Genomic DNA, 19971 nt, shown 5'->3' with positions numbered 1-19971 from the left:
TCTGGATCAGGGGAAAGAGGGTGACTGAGGAAACCTTTCGTTTATTTCCCAGTTACCATGACACTATTTTAAAAATAAATAGTTCATTTCTTCAGTTAGTTTCGCTCCTCATGCTTTCCCACAAGACTCAGTTTTTACAGTCCTCTATCCCTCTTTAGTTCAGTTAAATTAGATATCCAGTTGAGATCGGTAGAATTGGTAATCATATACCAAATGCCTGAGTTTTTATTTAATAATTCATTCATTCAGTCATATTTACTAAGCACTTACTGTGTGCAGAGCACTATACTAAGCACTTGGAAAAGTACAATGCAACAATAAACAGGGACAATCCCTGCCATCAAGGAGCTTCACAGTCTAGAATAGGGGAGACAGACATCAATACAAAGAAATAAAAATAAAGATATAAAGTGCTGTGGGGCTGTTGGGGGGAGAGGGGGAACCAAGGGAGCAAGTCAGGGTGGTGCAGAAGGGAGTGGGAGATGAGGAAAAGTGGGGCTTTATCTGGGAAGTCCTCTTGGAGGAGATGTGCCTTCAGTAAGGCTTTGAAGTGGGGGAGAGTAATTGTCTGGCAGATTTGAGGAGGGAGGATGTTTCAGGCCAGAGGCAGGATGTGGGCCAGTGGTCAGCAGTGAGACAGGTGAGATTGAGACACAGTGAGGTTAGCACCAGAGAAGCTAAGTAATTGGGCTGGGTTGTAGAAGGAGAGACGCGAGGTGAGGTGGGAGAGGGCAAGGTGATGGAGTGCTTTAAAGCCAGTGGTGAGGAGTTTTTGTGTGATACGGAGGTGGATAGGCAACCACTGGAGATTTTTGAGGAGGGGGATGACATGTCCTGAACGTTTTTGTAGAAAGATAATCTGGGCAGTGGAGTGAAGTCTGGACTGGAGTGGGGAGGAGGTTGGGAGGTCAGCAAGGAGGCTGATACAGTAATCTAGGCCTGCAGGATAGGATGAGTGATTGTACTAATGTGGTAGTACAGTTTGGATGGAGAGGAAAGGATGGATTTTAGTGATGTCTTGAAGGTGGGACCGACAGGATTTGGTGACAGATCGAATATGTGGGTTAAATGAGAGAGGAGTCAAGGATGATGCCAACGTTTGGGGCTTGTGAGATGGGAAGGATGGTGGTGCCATCTACAGTGGTGGGCAAGTCAGGGAAAGGACAGGGTTCAGCACTTAGAACAGTGCTTTGCACATAGTAAGCGCTTAATAAATGCCATTATTATTATTATTATTATTTGGGTGGGAAGATAAAGAGCTCTGTTTTGGACATGTTAAGTTTGAGGTGACGGGAGGAAATCCCGGTAGAGATGTCTTGAAGGCAGGAGGAAATGCGAGCTTAGAGGGAAGGAGAGAGAGAGATCAGGGGAGGAGATGTAGACTTGGGTGTCATCTGCATAGAGATAGTAGCTGATGTCATGGGATTGAATGAATTCTCCAAGGGAATGAGTGTAGGTGGAGAATACAAGGGGACCAAGAATTGAACTTTGAAGGGATCCCCACAGTTACGGGGTCGGAGGCAGAGGAGATTGAGAATGAACGGCCAGAGAGATGAGGAGAACCAGGAGAGGACAGAGTCGGTGAAGGCGAAGTTGGTTAATGTTTCCAGGAGAAGGGGGTGGTCCTTAATGTCATAGGCAGTTGAGAGGTCGAGGAGAATCAGGATGGGGTGGAAGCCATTGGATTTGGCAAGAAGGAGATCATTGGTGACCTTTGAGAGGGCAGTTTCTGTGGAGTGAAGGGGACTGGAGCCAGATTGGAGGGGGTCCAGGAGAGAATTGGAGGAGAGGAATTTGAGACAGTGGTATAGTTGACTCGCTCAAGGATTTTGGAGAGACATGGTAGGAGGGAGATGGGCCATAACTGGAGGGAGCCATGGGGTCAAGGGAGGGTTTTTTTAGGATAGGGGAGACCTGGGCATGTTTGAAGGCACTGGGGAAGTAGCCATTGGAGAGCCAACGTTGAAGAGGGCTGTTAGGGAGGGAAGAAGGGAGGTGGCTAGAATTTTTATAAGGTGTGAGGGAATGGGGTCAGATGCGCATGTGGAGGGGGTGACATTTGAGGGGAGGCAGGAGATCTCCTCCAGAGATGCTGCTGAGAAGGATGGGAAAGTTGAAGAGGGGGCCGGAAGGCGGGAGGGACTGAGGAGGGGCAGGGGAGATTTTAGGGAGCTCACATGTGATGTTGTTAATTTTCTTAATAAAGTAGATGGCCAGCTCACTGGGGACAAGGGATGCGGTGGTGGGGGCGGGGAACAGAGGGCCCAAGGAGGGAGTTAAATGCCCGCACCCTCCGCTCCTCCGCCGCTAATCTCCTCACCGTACCTCGCTCTCCCCTGTCCCGCCATCGACCCCCGGCCCACGTCATCCCCCGGGCCTGGAATGCCCTCCCTCTGCCCACCCGCCGAACTAGCTCTCTTCCTCCCTTCAAGGCCCTGCTGAGAGCTCACCTCCTCCAGGAGGCCTTCCCAGACTGAGCCCCTTCCTTCCTCTCCCCCTCGTCCCCCTCTCCATCCCCCCCATCTTACCTCCTTCCCTTCCCCACAGCACCTGTATATATGTATATATGGTTGTACATATGTGTTACTCTATTTATTTATTTATTTTATTTGTACATATCTATTCTATTTTGTTAGTATGTTTGGTTTTGTTCTCTGTCTCCCCCTTTTAGACTGTGAGCCCACTGTTGGGTAGGGACTGTATATGTTGCCAATTTATACTTCCCAAGTGCTTAGTACAGTGCTCTGCACATAGTAAGCGCTCAATAAATACGATTGATGATGATGATGATGATGATGGAACAACTGGTGAGAGCGATGCGTTTGGGTTGTCAGTAGGGAAAGAGAAATATTTTTGCTGGGCAGAGGAGAGGGCAGAGTTAAAGCATCTTCAATACAAGAACTGAAATGGCACAGTTTTTTTTTAATGGTACAACCATTTAGTATGAGCCCAATACTGTACCGATACTTGGGATAGATACAGGCCCATCAGGTTGGACACTGTCCATGTCCCATATGGGGCTCACATTCTTAATCCTCATTTTACAGATGAAGTAATGCGGGCACAGAGAAGTCAAGTGACTTGCCCAAAGTCACACAGCAGACATGTGGTGGAGCCGGGATTAGAATCCAGATCCTCTGACTCCCAGGCCTGGGCTCTTTCCACTAAGCCATACTTCTTCTCATGATATTGGTTACAATCAATCAATCAGTAGGAATTATTAAGGGCTTACCATACGCAGAGCACTGTACTGAGAACTTGGGAAAGTACAGTACAACAGAGTTGGTAGACTTGATCCTGCCCACGATGAGTTTAGAGTCTACAGACCTTAAAATAAATTACAGACCTTAAAATAAATTAAATAATTTATACCGCAGTTGCTGCACATTACAATGCACAATTCTCCATCAGGAACCATTAAGTCAATAAATACCTATATATACACATATATGTTTTGAATATGTTTTCAATTTACATTAGAATTGCCATTTGGGGGGTGCCATTAATGGGTTCCTAGTCTGAAGACCACCTCTGTGAACTCTTACAAAAACACTGTTTGAGTTTGTACAAACTTAATTAGTAGTACACCTCCGCTCATTATATAGACTGACGGAGCACCCCCTCTCCCTACCCCCTGCATTTATCACTTGCTATTGCTGCCCCCTCACTCTGCTATTCCTTGATTTGTAGAAGTGCCGATCCTTCTAAACGCCGGCTCTATTCGTCATATTCCTCATCACCATCATCAAACAGTAATTTTGAATGCCGCACTAGAGTGCCACATTAGGTGCTTTACAAAGCAGGGACACTATTCAAAGCAGTAGAAAAAGAAGTGATTTTTCTGATGTAGATTTTTCCTGGATAGATGTCTTTTGTTGTTCAGTAAACACACACACACACACACACACACACACGTACACACACACACACACGTACACACAACTTTGGAGGGGGAGGGGAAGAGAAAAAAGTTAAATGCCTTTTCTTTTGTTTTGGGATGTGACCAACATAATTAGACTTGACATTTTCTCAGAACCAAATGTCAGCCCCCAGAACTTTTAAAACAAAACTAGTCTTCTCTCCAGGCCATGAAAGAAGATTAGCCTTTTTAAGCTACTTCAGAAAACACAGAGTAGAAAATATTTCCATCATTCGTTTAATGTTCTTTCAGCTTTTGGGGGGAATCCTGTTTTATTTCATTAGGAGGTAGTTACATGATGTACAGAGCTTGTCAAAGAAACTTTCAAAGGGGCTTAGTACACTATGGAGGTTGAGGGAACAATGTTGTTACAGTCCATGCACAATCTGAGCCGGTTTTGCAGCTATTATGACTGCCTCAGATGTGGACCAAATCTTAATCATGTTCTCCCTTTGCGTCCCTAATATATTCTTGCAAGATTGGCCTACTTTGAGCTTGTATGTATATGGCAGGCAAAAATAGATGTTTGGGGGGGAAAATGCACACCCGACAGAGCAGCTTGACATTTACGTGAAAGAGTGTGAAAATGATCGTTAAATAATATAGCGATAATAGCAACTATTGAAATGCCTGTAGTGTAGAACCTAGACAATAATGGCTGATGTAGACACCCCCATAGATAGAATCAGCCAACACATGAATAAGTCCTTTGTTGTGTCTTATACTATGTCTTCTCTCTCTTTCTAGCTTCATTTCTTGACAGCTTTTTTAGGGAACAAAAGTGACATTACAGATTAAGAACCCTGAGTGATTTTCTAATGAATACGGCCTTAATGTAGCCTATTAAAATTTGTAATTTGGATACTTTTCTTGATTTATTGGATACATTTTATGTTGTAATATTTTTAGCTGTCAACCAAGACTCTTGTCTCTTGGCCAATTATCTGTTTAATTATTTTAATAATTATAAAAACAATCCCTCATTGAAAAATCATCCCTGTTGCTAACAAAGTGGAGGCTATTTTATGAGAATTACGAATTTATAGTATCGCAGCTTGTGGTACCAGTGAATATTTCATCAATGACTTTAGAGATATCAAATATAAATCTTATACATATGGTTATCACCGTCCAACAGTAGGTACCTGACATTAATAAAATGAGTTTGTGTCCAAACAATGAGACTTCTCATCTCCTCACACCCATTAGCTCCCTCCCCCAGAGAAATAGAGAGCCAGGCTCGGTAAGCCTGGACTAAAAAGCCAGTACCCATTGGAGTGGATTTGGAGGAAGGAAGGGGAGTGGAGGGAAGACACACAAGAGGAGTGGTCCATATTGGGGCCCACTGCACTCTAATTTAGCCAGGCATTATTGCCACCCCCACCCCCACTATACCCCTCGCCCCCGCCTCAGGTGATGGCAGTGCCAGCAGCAGTGGATGATGGAAGTGGCCAAGGACAGTCAGTAGATTGTCCCTTTTTTCCTCTCCTTCCCCCCCCTTTCGCCCTCATTCTTCTTTTTCCCCATTATTCTCTCCATCTCTCTACTTTCTAACACTTTCTTTTTCCACACCCTCTCCCTCTGTGCCAACCCCATCAACCAAAATCATGTTCCCCTTTCTCCTCTTTTTCACAACCCTGGTAAATCCAGCTGTCAGGAGTCATGTTCCGAGGGACTGAGGTGAGGCCAACAATTGAGGAAAAGGGTTCTCTTATGCTGAAGGTGGCTATTTGCTGAAGTGCAAAATGGGATGGGGTGAGACTTTGAGGGAATGGGATTAAAAAGAAAAGAAAGAAGTAGCATGACCTAGTGGACAGAGCACAGGCCTGGCAGTCAGAAGGTCCTGGGTTCTAATTCTGATTCCTCCACTTGTCTGCTGGGTGACCTTGGGCAAGCCACTTCACTTCTCTGAGCCTCAGTTCCCTCATCTGTACATTGGGAATTAAGACTGTGTGCCCATGTGGTACAGGGATTGTGTCCAACCTTATTAATTTGTATCTACCCCAGCGCTTAGAACAGTGCCTGGCATAAAGTAGACACTTAACAAATGAGAGAGAGTGTAGGAAATAGAGGTAGGTATGAGGGAGAAGGGCAGGGGTAATAGATATTTGACATACAATCACACTCAAATAGTAGTATTAGTACTTATTGACTGTCCACTGAGTGCAGTTGTGCACAGTTCCAGGTGCTTGGGGTACCCCAACAGTTGAGCAGACTTTCTTGAAAGCCATCCAGATAATAAATGGTGACCAAAAGTTTTTTGTCTCCATTATCAATTAATCAATTGTATTTATTGAGAGCTTACTACTCGCAGAGCACTGTACTAAGCACTTGGGAGAAGACAATATAACAGAGGTGGGAGACATGGTCCTTGCCCACAACGAGCTTACAGTTTAGAGGGGGCGACAGACATTAATATAAATAAATACATTACGGATATGGACAGGAGTGCTGTGAATGCACTTACATCACAAAACACAACGCTGTCTTATACCTGAAATGATGACCATAGCTTTCATTCTAGCATTATTCAGCATGATTATTTCTCTACTGACCTTGGCACCTGAACAGTGAAGCCCTCCCGCTCCCCAAATGGCAGAAAGACAGAAAAGATGAACTTGCACTCCTGTATCTTCAGTGTGTGGGGGATTTGAATTGGGCAACTCATATGTTTTTATTTATTCAATTTTTTTACTGACTGAATTTTTTTTTACATTTTGAAATGGTCTTGGGAGGCAATTTGTTAAAGCATGTTGGATCCCATTAAAGATTCACTGTTTTAGTGTTACTTCTTACCTTGTATGGTGTGTGCCTGTTAAATTTTCATGCATTACCCAAAGCAAGCTTGGGGGAAAAAAAAGATACTGTATCCACACTCTATACATTATTAACATTAAAGTCAGTTGGTCCACCACTCAGTTCCTAGGAGGTCTGGGGGTTAGCATTTGAAAAATAGAGGCAAGAATTCGCAGGAGCATGATTTTTGCCAAGTTACCTCTCCAACTCCAGACCTGGCTCCGGGGATTTTAATATGGCTCATCGGCTCCAATCCTCCTTTCAGTAGTTCCGTAATTAGTCTGTAACACGACTGACTAATCAAAGATCAGCAGTAGCCGTAATGTAATCTCAAGGACGATATGGTTGCCAGGTCTTATCTCTGAGAAACGTCTAATGTGTGCAGATGATATCCATAGGATAAAGTCACCGACTCACTCCGTGAATTATTAATAATGATCTACTCAGGCAAGGTACCAGTCTCATACCATGTTGCACATGTTATGCTACACTGGACTATAAAGAAGTAGAAAGCGAGTTTTGAATGGCTTGGGCCGAATAATTGTTAGCGGCTGGCTTTTACTGCGTTCGGGATGGACTCCAAGGTAAGGTGTATCATCATTGGATTTACCTTAGCAAAGAGACATGTTCTGAACTGGACAGGGAACTGTAGCTCTAAATTACAGTGTCCTTCGGCACATACTCGGAAAGGGTGTGTAGAAAGAAAATTGCTTCTTATTCTGAATGGATTAAATGTTTTTTTCGGGAAGTCAGGTTTTTTTATTTTAAATTTTTTTTGGTCTGACTGGAGTTAGGAATTACTGGTTCTTCTTTAAGTGCATTGGACCATAATCATTAGATGTAAAACAAATTCCCTTCCCCCCCATCTCAAAAAATCCATAATATCATTATACAGTTAAAGTGTATTTTGATTAAACTATTCTAGTTAGAGAAAGCATTAAGAAATATAAAATGAGGGCATTTCATTAGCATGTAAAAGAAAAATAAGGATGTAGAACTTTTATAAAGATGATGGAAATACAACTTTAGGGTAAAACTGAAAGGTGTTTTCAGAAGTTGTTTAAAAAGGTAAAAACTTAACAAAGAAAATTTTCTCTCATAGCAGTTCCTTAGTAGAATATAAAAAAAACTTGCTCACGTCACTTTGATGATTTCATTTTATTCCAGAGACTGCGGATAAGCTTGCAGTGGCATTTATGTATTTACTTGGAATAATTTAGTAGCAGGAACAGAAGACTCACTCACTATGAGGAAATTCTATCTATCTCCTGTCACTGATCCATCCATCCAATTATAGATTTCTATAGCACTTAATGCTATTACCTAGGCAACTAATCTTAAGTCAGTGAGGTTTGGAAAAATACAAATATTCCAGAATGTGAACGATTACGTGTACTTAAAGTTAGGCTGATTTCTAGAAGTGGTTCTCTCTGTTTCCCCAGGAGTGAGCTTATAGTTTTTCTTGTCATTATCATATTACCCCTCAAAATAAGAACTCTTTGAAGGACATTAATTGATTGAGTGATCACCTATAGAGTGTCTATATGATATTTGGTATCATAAAGGTGTAACCTCTTACGCGCTAGATTTTTACATTCTACATGCTGTAATGAATGTGTATGTAATCACATACTATTATATTTGTAAAATAATTGATAACTATATATTACTGTACCTCTGGTCTGTCAAGTAACTGGTTCACATTACTTCCCCCTTCCCGTCCCAACCTGTCTCTCCTGTCTTCCTTCTACGAACCTCCTCAAATGACCTTCCACCCCTTTTTTCCATTCCCTTCTACCCTCTCTCCTCAAGCAACATGGCCTATTGGTTAGAGTACGGGCCTGGGAGCCAGAAAGATGCTAAGCGCTTAGTACAGTGCTCTGCACACAGTAGGTACTCAATAAATCTGATTGAATGAATGAATGAATCTACCTCACTAATCAATCTATTAGGGTACAGGTCTCCACTCAGTGATGGAGGAGCGTGTAGGTGTGCAGGAGGGGACAGGGCAGGGGAATGATGGTAAAAGCAGTGAGGAAAGGGAAGCTTTTTGGGAATAATAGTAGCAGGAACCACAGAAGTAAGAGGAAGACCTGTTTGGAAGAGAAAATCATCCAACGCTGTCTTGGGGGAGAAAAGATAGGAGGGCTAAGAAGAAGTCCAGCCGTGGAAACTGGCTCTACAGTGCTGTCCATGGGGAAAAAACTGACCAGGCAAAGTTTCTGCTAGCCTCTTCTGATTCCTCAAAGCTAACAATAATAGTGATTGTGGTACCTGGCAAATGCTTACTATGTGCCAAGCCTTGTACTAAGGGCTGGGGTAGATGCAAGTTGAGCAGGTCCCACATGAGGCTCACGGTCTAAGTAGGAAGGAGAACAGAGATTGAACCCCCATTTTGCAGATGAGGAAAGTAAGGCCCAGAGAAGTGAAGTGACTTGCCCAAGGTCACACAGCAGGTTAGTGGTAGAGCTGGAATTAGAACCCAGTGCCTCCGATTCCCAGGCCATTGCTCTTTCCACTAGACCACGCTGCTTTCTCACCATCATAACCTTTCTGGAGATTATGGAAGCTTACTCTCCCTCTCCTCATTCTCCCAGTTCTGCGTTTCACTTTGAAGTGGATGCCCAGCAAGAGATCAGTATTCTGTAGAGGAATGAATTTGAAATATGTATGCAGTTTAGGTATAAAAACACAAATCCCTGCAAAATAGATTTCATTTGGTACATCATTTGCATAAGGCTTAAAAACACTCTGATTAAGATCAAAAGGCTCTTTGTAAGGAAATTATTATTACTATAACTGGTATTTTTCAGGTGAGTAAATATAGATCTGGGCTAGAGTGGGATTAGGAGAAAATAATTGTGAGCATTAGTGCCAAACACCATCCCTTTGAGCCAAACAAAGTATCTTTTTTCTATTTGAAATGGACCCACCTAGTCTTATGCCAAATTTATTTTTAATGGAATAAACTGAATTTGATTTAACTTGACTTTTGACAAAATTGAATTTAAAATCAGCAGTGTTTCAAATGGTATATGAAAAAAGAAAAATTTGACAACTCAAAAGATTAACAATCCTTAATGGGAAGCATGTTTTCCCCTCATTTTCAACTAAATATTGTGGTTGCGATTTCAAGTGCCATTAAGGTTGATTTCCTTTCAGGAAAAAAGGAACATTTTGGGAAAACTCTTGAAAAAACTGGAAGACATTCCTTCAGTTCCTTATGTGCTAATATAAAAATGTTACTTAATATCCAAATTGCTCCAGATTAGCCTAGACTCTGTGGCTTTTCACAAGTCCTCCATCAGGGTGCTTTGACTTGCCACACCTTGTTAAAAAAAATTGGAACAGGAAGACAATTTGTGGGTGAAACATGAGTTGAAGTGGGAGGGAAATAATAATCATAGAGCCAAAATGAAGAGGAAACTATGTTCATCACAGATTGCACGCAATTCCAACAACTGGGTGTCACCTAATAATTAATCCTGTATGTTATTGACACAGCAATCAGGGTGGTACCTTTTTGACAGTTGGTAACTACAGTAGCAGACACTAAATTCTGAGTTCTTTCTCTTCCAGTAAATTTGACAGATGGCAAATAAGACTCCCCCTTTTTTAATGTAGACCCAGGAATTTAACTTTTGAAGAAACTCAACTAAAAATCACTAATGCAAGAAAAGCGAGAGAAGCAGCGTTGTCTAGTGCGTTGAGAACAGGCCTGGGAATCAGAAGGACTAGGGTTCCCAGCTCCGCCACTTGTAGGCTGTGTAACCTTGGGCAAATCACTTAACTTCTCTATGCCTCAGTTACCTCATTTGTTAAAATAGGGACTAAAACTGTGAACCCCATGTGAAACATGGACTATGTCCAACCTGATAAGTGTCTGTCTACCCCAGAGCTTCATATACTTTCTGGTACATAGCAAGCGCTTAACAGATACCATAAAAAAAAATCTGTAACCCCCAGAAAGTTATTCTAAATATGTGATGGTAAGAGTTTTCATTAAGGAGCTCTTTTGTAGTTATGATTGACTTCTTTGAACACCAACACCACTTATTAAAAAGTGCTCAAGAAATATGATTGTGTTGAAAATGATTCCGTATCTCAGAGTCAGGGATCATGAGCCAGGAAAGAGGACTTTTTCTAAAAATTAAAAGAAACTGTAGATGAGACAGAAAAAGATCATTTTAAAAACCCTTCAAGGTAGGTCCTATTTTCTACTATTTTTTCTACTATTATTTCTACTATTCCTATTTTTTCTACTTTCCTGGAGAAGAGTAGTGTTCTAATTTGCTGGAGATTATGGCTTCAACCATTTTGTTGAAATCTTTACGTTTTCAAAGGGACACAAGCATATAATTCACCTCTAAGTAAAAACGTAGGGAAGAAACTAGGCAAGAGGATTGCAGGATGTTAATAACATTATAGTAATGGTGGTATTTGGTAAATACTTACTGTGTGTTAGGCCCTATTCTAAGCTCTGGGATCAATATAAGCAAACCGGGTTGGACACAGGCCCTGCCTCAAACGGGGCAATGAGTTTTAATACCCATTTTGCAGATGAGGTAACTGAGGCACAGAGAAGTGAAGTGACTTACCCAAGTCACACAGCAGACAAGGGATGGAGTAAGGATAAGAACCCAGGTCCTCTGACTCCCAGGCCAGGGGTCTAGCCACTAGGCCATGCTGCTTCTCTATAGTGCATCTTTTAATAACGGCCTTTTCTGTTTCTTATCCACTTTGCTTCAATTCCTGTGTTTATATTGAATACCAATAACTGGCCAAATGGAAAACTTAAGTTTTTATTACCTTGTATTTCCCTACAACACATTAGGCTTAAAGAGATATATGCCTCTCAGAGTGCTTTCTTCCCGGTTCAAACCAAAAAATCTCAATAGCTGAGCCTCCCTTCCCTTCCTCCTAAGTACCCTGTAGCTGGAGTATATGAAAGTGCATTTACTGGCTGGCTACCTATCTGAGAAGATAGTTGGTAGCTAGTGTAAATGGATGAGGTGTCACTAGTAAGTAACCCCCAAAATTTTGTATATTAAGATGTTGGTTGTTTTTGTACCTTCCCGAAGATGTCTTAACCTCGTATTCTCGCTTCTGTTATTAGTTTTATGTGGTCTTTGCCTTTGATTTTCATTTGTCCTGTAAGAAAGAGAAAGGGAAACTTTCTTTTCTTTGAAATTCCTTGAATGTATCATCAGACTAGAGAAAAGAACATCTTAGTTTCAGAAACTGCGAAAAGGTTGGGAGGGAGTTAAAACCCTTAATATCTCTGTCAGCCATGATCCCGAAAAAGCCTTTGGAAATCTAGGCTACTTTAACAACTGTGGGCACCCAGCAAACCATGATGCATTATGTATAAACACAAATCATATGTAGATGCAGCATGGCCCAGTGGACACAGCTTGAGAGTCATAGGAACCTGGCTTCTAATACCGACTCCGACACTGTCTGATGTGTAACCTTGGGTAAGCCACTTCACTTCTCTGTGTCTCAATTCCCTCGTCTTTAAAATGGGAATTACGACTGTGAGCCCCAGGTGGAGCATGGATGGTGTCGACCTCGATTTATTTGTATGAACCTCAGTGCTTATTACAGTGCCTGGCACATAGGAAGTGCTTAACAAATACCATGAAACAAAAAGGAACTCTTGAAGCTCCTGTTTACTATGCTCAAGTTTACTTAACTTCTAGTTGAACTAATGTTATAGGTAATTGGTGATTTCTTTATTTTGTGAAGAGGATAGGATCTTGGTCTTCCTCTCCAACCTGGATATGGGTAAAGTCTCTGTCACATCCCAATTTTCACAAATCTGTTAGAGTGAAATGCTGTTTCATTTTGGGTTTTTTTCCCCTAGGAAAAAGACAATACAGGGGTACCCCATGAACTTCAGCTACATTAAAGAAAATAATAAAACTAGGCATCTTTAAAAATATTGGAAACTTCTTGAGACTCCTTTTCTAGAAGTCATTTCTGAGGAGGAGTGAAAAGTGAAAAGTGTCCAGATCAAATGTAAAAGAATTATTATTCAGTACATTCAGTAATCTGCCAGTTCAGATTCAAAAAACGCTTTACGTCTATAAATACAATAGATGGATTAAAGGTGGCTTTTCTACCATTGAAATGACATTAATTACCTTGATTTTTTACGAGACCACCCATTTTCCAAAGTCTCTTGAAATTACCATGCTTAATTCCTTCTATCAAAAATCTCAATTAGTAACCGATGTAAAGCTGATATTACCAATGAGACTAATTATGAGTGATAAAGAGTTCGCCGCACACTGAGATTGAACACATTAGATGAGGAAATATGCTTAACATCACTGAACTGTTGGGCTGTAATTAAATTAGAATGGTATTCCACTCAGTACATGTAACTTTGCCAGGATTATAATAGGTTCAGTACTGAAACTGGATCGTCCCTTAATGTGTCTTTAGTTTACAGAATTCCCCAAAGAGATCCCAAGTCCTTCAATGTAACGAGGGCTATCTAGAATCATAGGATAATATAGCTACACTTTGGGTGAGAAATTGCCGCCTACTGATAGGGAGATTGTTAACAGTGTAGAGAAATGGGGTTCGGGTGGACGATTCCATGGCTAACAATTTACCAGCTTCAGTGTCTCTAGCCTCTCCCCTCTTTAGTTTATCCTGCACTCAGCGGCTCAGATCATTGTCCGTAAAACAGTAATTCAATCAATCATGTTTATTGAGCATTTAATGTGCATGGAGCACTGTACTAAGTGTTTGGAAGAGTTCAGTATAACAGAGTTGGTGGACACATTCCTTGCCCACAACGAGCTTACAGGCTAGAGAAACTTGTACGGCTCCCCATTTCTCTGTGCCTCAATCAGGAACTCCTAACCACAAGTTCCAGGGTTCTGTACACCAGTTTTCTCCTTCTTTTATACCTTTCTACTCTCTGCTCTGGCTACATCCCGGCTCATACTCTTCAGTTCTCCCAAGCTGATCTTCCGTTAGTACACCCTCCTGACTCTCTTGCTCCTGTCCCAACCCTGTGTGGACCTTCCTCCTCCTTCATATCTACTGGACCTCAATCTTCTGCTGCTTCAAAGTCCTCCTGAAAAGCTAATCCCTCCAAAAGGCATTCCAGTCAGTCACCCAGTCAATCAATGGCAGAGAAGGAGCTCGTTGTGGAACAGGGAATGTGTCCATTTGTTGTTGCATTCTACTCTCCCAAGTGCTTAGTACAGTGGTTTGCACCTGGGAAATGCTCAATAAATATGATTGAATCAGTGAATTTATTGAGCCCCTACTGTGCACAGAGCACTGCACTAAGCCTTTGGGAGAGTACAGTTCAATAGAATTGGTAGACCCAATCCTATCCCTCTAGTCCACTGTGGGAGACTGACATTACATTGGTTATGTCAAGCCCTTCAACCACTCTTAGCATTTAGGTGAGTATCTGTTTATACCGCTTTTATTTCTGTCAGTGATATCTGGGTTTTTTACACTTGTTCTCACATTACTGGTACAATTTGTTTCTGCCATTGGACTGTAAACTCCATGAAGACAGAGTCATGCCCTTTTATTGTCCCTCCTCCCCCTCTAGACTGTAAGCTCATTGTGGGCAGGAAATGTGTCTACCATCTCTGTTATACTGTTATATTGTACTCTCTCAGATGCTTAGTATAGTGCTCTACACGAAGTAAGAGCTCAGTAAGGTTGATTGCTTACTTACTGGCTAAGACCCATGAGGGCAGGGATTGTGTCTGACCTGATTATTTTGTATTTATTCCAGCACTTTGTACAGGGCCTGGTACAGAGTAAGGGCTTAATAAATGCAATTATTACATACTTTCAAGCATCTAGTATAATTAAAACATTTTTTATATTGATTGGGATTTTCTAAGTCTAGTATAGTGCTCTGCACATAGTAGGTGCTCAAATATTAATGTTGGTGATTAAATTAGGAATTTTCAAACCAGGCTAAGGTTTCAAAAACCTGAGGATAACATTTTTTAAGTGACCTCTTTGGCAGTTGGATGATGACAATTTCTTGTTCCTTTTTGTGGTTCCAAATCAATCAATCAATCGTATTTATTGAGCGCTTACTGTGTGCAGAGCACTGTACTAAGCACTTGGGAAGTACAAGTTGGCAAGATATAGAGACAGTCCCTACCCAACAGTGGGCTCACAGTCTAAAAATTTTAGAATGACTTTCTTAGTTTTTTGAATTACTACATTTTGTGAGAGAAGTCAGATATCGATTAGAATGTGGAAATACAATATGGGGAAAAATTAGAAATGGCTTCAAGAGAATGGAGCGAAATTCACACTTGCATTATACAATTTAGAGTTAAATTTAGTACTGGAATTACTGTTTGGAGAGAGAAACAAAAATATCCATTGATATCAAACTGTCGGATATTGGAAGTTCTTATTCTTGTAGAATTTCATCAGTATGACATTTCCAAATGTCACAACCCCATAAATTTTATTTTTCAGTTTAATTCATACTGTGTAAACCTAGAATTGGTTGTTTTTATCAATCAACGGTTCCTGGCTTGAAAGAGCAGGAATGCTTACTGTGTGTCCAGAGCACAGGGGTAGACATAGATAATCAAATATGATACAGTTCCGGCCTCACACAGAACTCACCACCTCAAAGGTTGCTTTATCCATTCCCTCCCCCTCCCATTTTACAGATGAGAAATTGAGGCACAGAAAGGTAAAGTGACTTACCCAAAGTCCCAAAACAATCCAGTGATAGAACTGGGACCCAGGCCTCCTGACTCTTCCATTCAATCGTATTTATTTAATGCTTACTGTGTGCAAAGCACTGTACTCAGTGCTTGGGAGAGTACAGTATAACAGTAAACAGACACATTCTCTGCCCATAGCAAGCTTACAGTCTAAACTCTCATTCCCATCATCTTTCTACTTGACCACTCTGACTGTGAAGTATAAAAGTACCTAAGAGTTTTACTGTCAGAGACAAAGTAATGAGCTGTTAGGTATGGTTTTTCCCATTAGTGTGATTCTGATCATTTTTTTCTTTAACTTGGAGCTGTTTGAACCAAAAGAGGGAATATACAGCATCCTATTTGAGGCATACTAGTTCGTAGCAGGTTTGGGTAAAATATTTGGGGACGATCTCCAACTATAGCAGCGTAGTATGTCAAAAAAATTCATGTCAGTTCATAATTTTGGTATGAGTTTCTTTCAAACTAAGAAGGAAATTAGTTTTGAAGTGATTTCACATTAATTTTACTTCAGTTCTAGAACTTGTCTTAGGTTAGATTCATCTTAGAAGGTTGTTACTCCTCTTTTCTCTGATAAGCTTTCAGGCCTATGAGTATAAATGCCTGATTAAATGGGAGTAATTTCTGTAAATACATAACATCAAAAAGCGAAATGCAATTCCCTAACGTTACAAAGTCGCCAAAAAATCATAATGGTCCAAGTGGGGTGCAGTACAGGTATTTTGGCAATGACCTTTTATTAGATGAGGATAGGGGGTAGTGCTGAATTGATTTTCTGATCTATTACCGAAGAACGGGATTACCGGCCTGACCCCAAAAGTTTGAGCTCCTCATATTAACCCGACAAGCAATTGTATTATTAAAGCTGACATGCTGAATGGACCCCTTTAATGATATTCTTTACCTGTCTCATTGCGTTGAAGTGGGGACAAGCAAAGGAACAGAGGAGAGAGGGGGAACTGAAGGAGAGGGAGATGGCGGGTGGAACGAAATATCGGTACCAGTTTCATGTCTTGAGCAGCCCAGGCTTAGCCGACGTAGACCGCATAACAAGAAAGAGTTGCCAAGAACAAATCTCTATTGTTCCCTGTCATCTTTAAATGAGTGTCAGAGTAGGCAGGGGGGCTTTGACCGTTAACCGCACAATTTAGCCGGGCTGTTGTGTCCTGCAGGCCCCACCTCCTTGGAGTTTCTCAGCTTAGAAAAGAAGGCCCCGGTCCCTTATAAATGGGCCAACTCTTCTCCTTTGTGTGCAGACTGCCCAGTGTGAAATCTGCAGTGACGTTAAATGTTTTCTAATGAATAATTACTGAAAGGAAATGTAGGACTATATGTGTAATGGATTGTAGCGCATTAAAATGTTTTATTTTGCGCACAAAAATGTTGTCCTTCACAAGCACCATGATTGTTTCAAAAAGTCTTTTGTCCAGATCCGATTCAATGGATTATCTGCGAGCGCTTCCATTCCAAATGGAAATCAAAGGGAGCCTTTGGCAAACTAATGTTTTTCAAAATGGCAGCCATGAAACACATTTAGTATTTAAAGTTTCAGTTTTAAAGGAATGTTTGAACTCTGGAGATTTTCTCACTTTTTTCTTTCTCCCTCCCCATTGATTGGAGAAAGTGAAGCCTTTCACCCTGACCTCTGTCCTGTTCAGAAGGACGGACTGTCAGCCTTTTACAAGGCTATTGGAGACGATTCCCTAGAAACAGATATGCGATTCTGAAAATAGTTGGGACTTCCCATAGGCTCTTGATTAAATTTCCTTATTCTGGAATTTCTTAGAGAAATATTAGACTTTGATGTCTTCCTCTCTCATCCCTGTAATAATTATCACCTGTAAAAGCATTAGAGATGAGCTGGGGTCCCTGCTCCACAACTGAACCCATAATATAATGGTTGTGTTCATGTCTTTACCTGTGCATTGGACCATGTTCTACTACAAATTGCAAGAGAGAAGAATGTGTTGTGAGAAGCCTATGTGTATAATTCAGAGTTTCAAGCCTGCTACCAAAACCAATAGTAATACCGAACATATCTTATCAAAGTTGGCACTTCTAGAGGGAGGGAGTGAAATTACCAGTCATTTGATAGCAATTATCAAACGTCTTCCACCATAAATATTTGGGAGAACACAGTAGATTCTGCCCCAACAGGGAGTTTAATATCCAGTGGGACAACAGGTACTAAAATAAATGAGTGGTAGGGGGAAGCGATGAAGTATCTAAAAGATGAGCATAAACGTAAACGGTCAATGTATTGAGTGCTTACTCTGTGCTGACAAGAGACTTAATACTGTCGACCACCCCCTTCTCTCGGAAACATTATCCAAACTCAGCTTCTCTGACACTGTCCTCTCTTAGTTTTCCTTCTATCTCTCTGGCTGCTCATTCTCAGTCTCCTTCGCCGGCTCTTCCTCTGCCTCCTACCCCCTCACTGTGGATGTCCCTCAAGGTTCAATTCTGGGTCCCCTTTTCTTCTCCATCTATACCCATTCCCTTGGACTCATTCACTCCATGGCTTCAACTACTTACCCCCTTGCAGATCATTCCCAGACAACGTCTCCAGCCCTGATCTCTTTCCCTCTCTGAAGTCTCACATTTCCTCCTGCCTTGAAGATATCTCTTCTTGGATGTACCGCCAACACCTCAAACTTAACACTTCCAAATCAGAACTCCTTATCTTCCCACCCAAACCCTGTCCTCCCACTGATTTTCCCATCACTGTAGACAGTCCCTCCATCCTTCCTGTCTCACAAGCCCATAACTTGCACGTGATCCTTCACTTGTCTCTCTCATTAACCTTCACAACATTGCTAAAATCCATCCTTTCCTCTCTATCCAAACTGCTACAAATTAATCCAAGCACTTAATAATAATAATAATAATAATGATGTTGGTATTTGTTAAGTACTTACTATGTGCAAAGCACTGTTCTAAGTGCTGGGGAGGGTATAAGGTGATCAGGTTGGCCCACATAGGGCTCACAGTCTTCATCCCCATTTCACAGATGAGGGAACTGAGGCACAGAGAAGTTAAGTGGCTTGCCCAAGGTCACACAGCTGACAAGTGGCTGAGCAGGGAATGGTGTTGTCAACTGTGATGGAAAAGTTTAAGTGGAGGAGAGGATTTGGAAAGGAAGATGAGTGGTTACATACGAAGACTGAAAGCATATAGATATACATTTAATTTCATATAAATAGAGATAAAGATCTTGATGAACCTCATGCTAAGAAAGCTTGTTGTTATAATACATGTGCCTACTCTGGGCTAAATCCTGGGGCAGATACAAGATTAGCAGCTCAGACGCGATCTCCGTCTCACCCGGGGCTCACAATCTAAGTGGTCGGGGAACAGATAAGCATATGAGTAGCATTAAAATGAAACTAAGTTACAGATTAAAGCAACAATTGTAGCAGTAAATAGTTTCCGAGAAGAGGACTTCACACTGTCCTGCACAACCACCTGCAGCCCTGGGATTCTAAAAGGTCTAAAAGGCAGAGGATGGGGCTGCCGCAGCATGGTCTAGTGGATAGAGCACAGGCCTAGGACTCAGAGGGGTGGGTTCTGATCCCAGCTGGGCAAGTCACTTCACTGCTCTGTGGCTCGGTTACCTCATCTGTGAAATGGGGATTAAGACTGGCAGCCCCATGTGGGACAGGGACTGTGTCCAATCTGGTGATCTTGTATCCACCCCAGGGCTTAGTACAGTGTCTGGCACATAGTAAATGCTTAACAAATACCACAATAATTATCATTATTATTATTATCTGTGGTGGAGTAGTTGGCTGGCCTAGGCTTGGGGAGTCCTTGGCGAGAGTTCTAATTGCTTGCTACTAATGTCAGGGTGCTCAGAGAGGCTTTTTCTTTGTGGGGGTGGATAGAGAACAGATGGGATTTCTCTTGCAAATAGTCAACTTTTATTGACATGTTTCTATTACTAGCTCCCTGATCCACTGTCTGCCTCAACCATAAATTAAATGGGGGTAATTATATATGGGAAGTCTTTGAATTCAGCCTTTCTAAGAAAAAGGTGATAAGCCTCATTGTGCAAAAAAAAACAACCCAAAAACCTTTTTTACTGAAAGAGATAAGTACATAAAGAAGGGATGGGTATAAAACTTAGAGAGTTCATTCATCCCTAGTGATCGGTGACTCCCAAATATCAAATATTTTTATTTGTCCAATCGTAACCAAGACATTTAGAACTTGTGAATTAGGACACCGCAGAGTTCAGTCCACACCATAGTTAAGACTAATGTGAGGAAACTTGGGGAATTTTAAAACTCATTAGGTTATGGTGTTTATCCTTTAGGGCATGAGGGGAATTTCAGATTAGAATGTGACTTTCCTACCCCAATACCAAAGCGCTTTTCTCCAGTGGTGAAAGAGGAATTTTGGCATATAGCTCCACAGCCTAGTCTTTGCCAAAGCATCTGCTGAGAACGTAAGATGAAGTTTCGTGTCTCCTGAAAGAGTAAGATGAAGTTTCTCAGAGAGCACTTAGCTTAGGGTTAC

This window comes from Tachyglossus aculeatus, chromosome 21, assembly GCF_015852505.1.
Source record: "Tachyglossus aculeatus isolate mTacAcu1 chromosome 21, mTacAcu1.pri, whole genome shotgun sequence".
NCBI lineage: Eukaryota > Metazoa > Chordata > Mammalia > Monotremata > Tachyglossidae > Tachyglossus > Tachyglossus aculeatus.
This window is presented reverse-complemented; position numbering follows the sequence as displayed.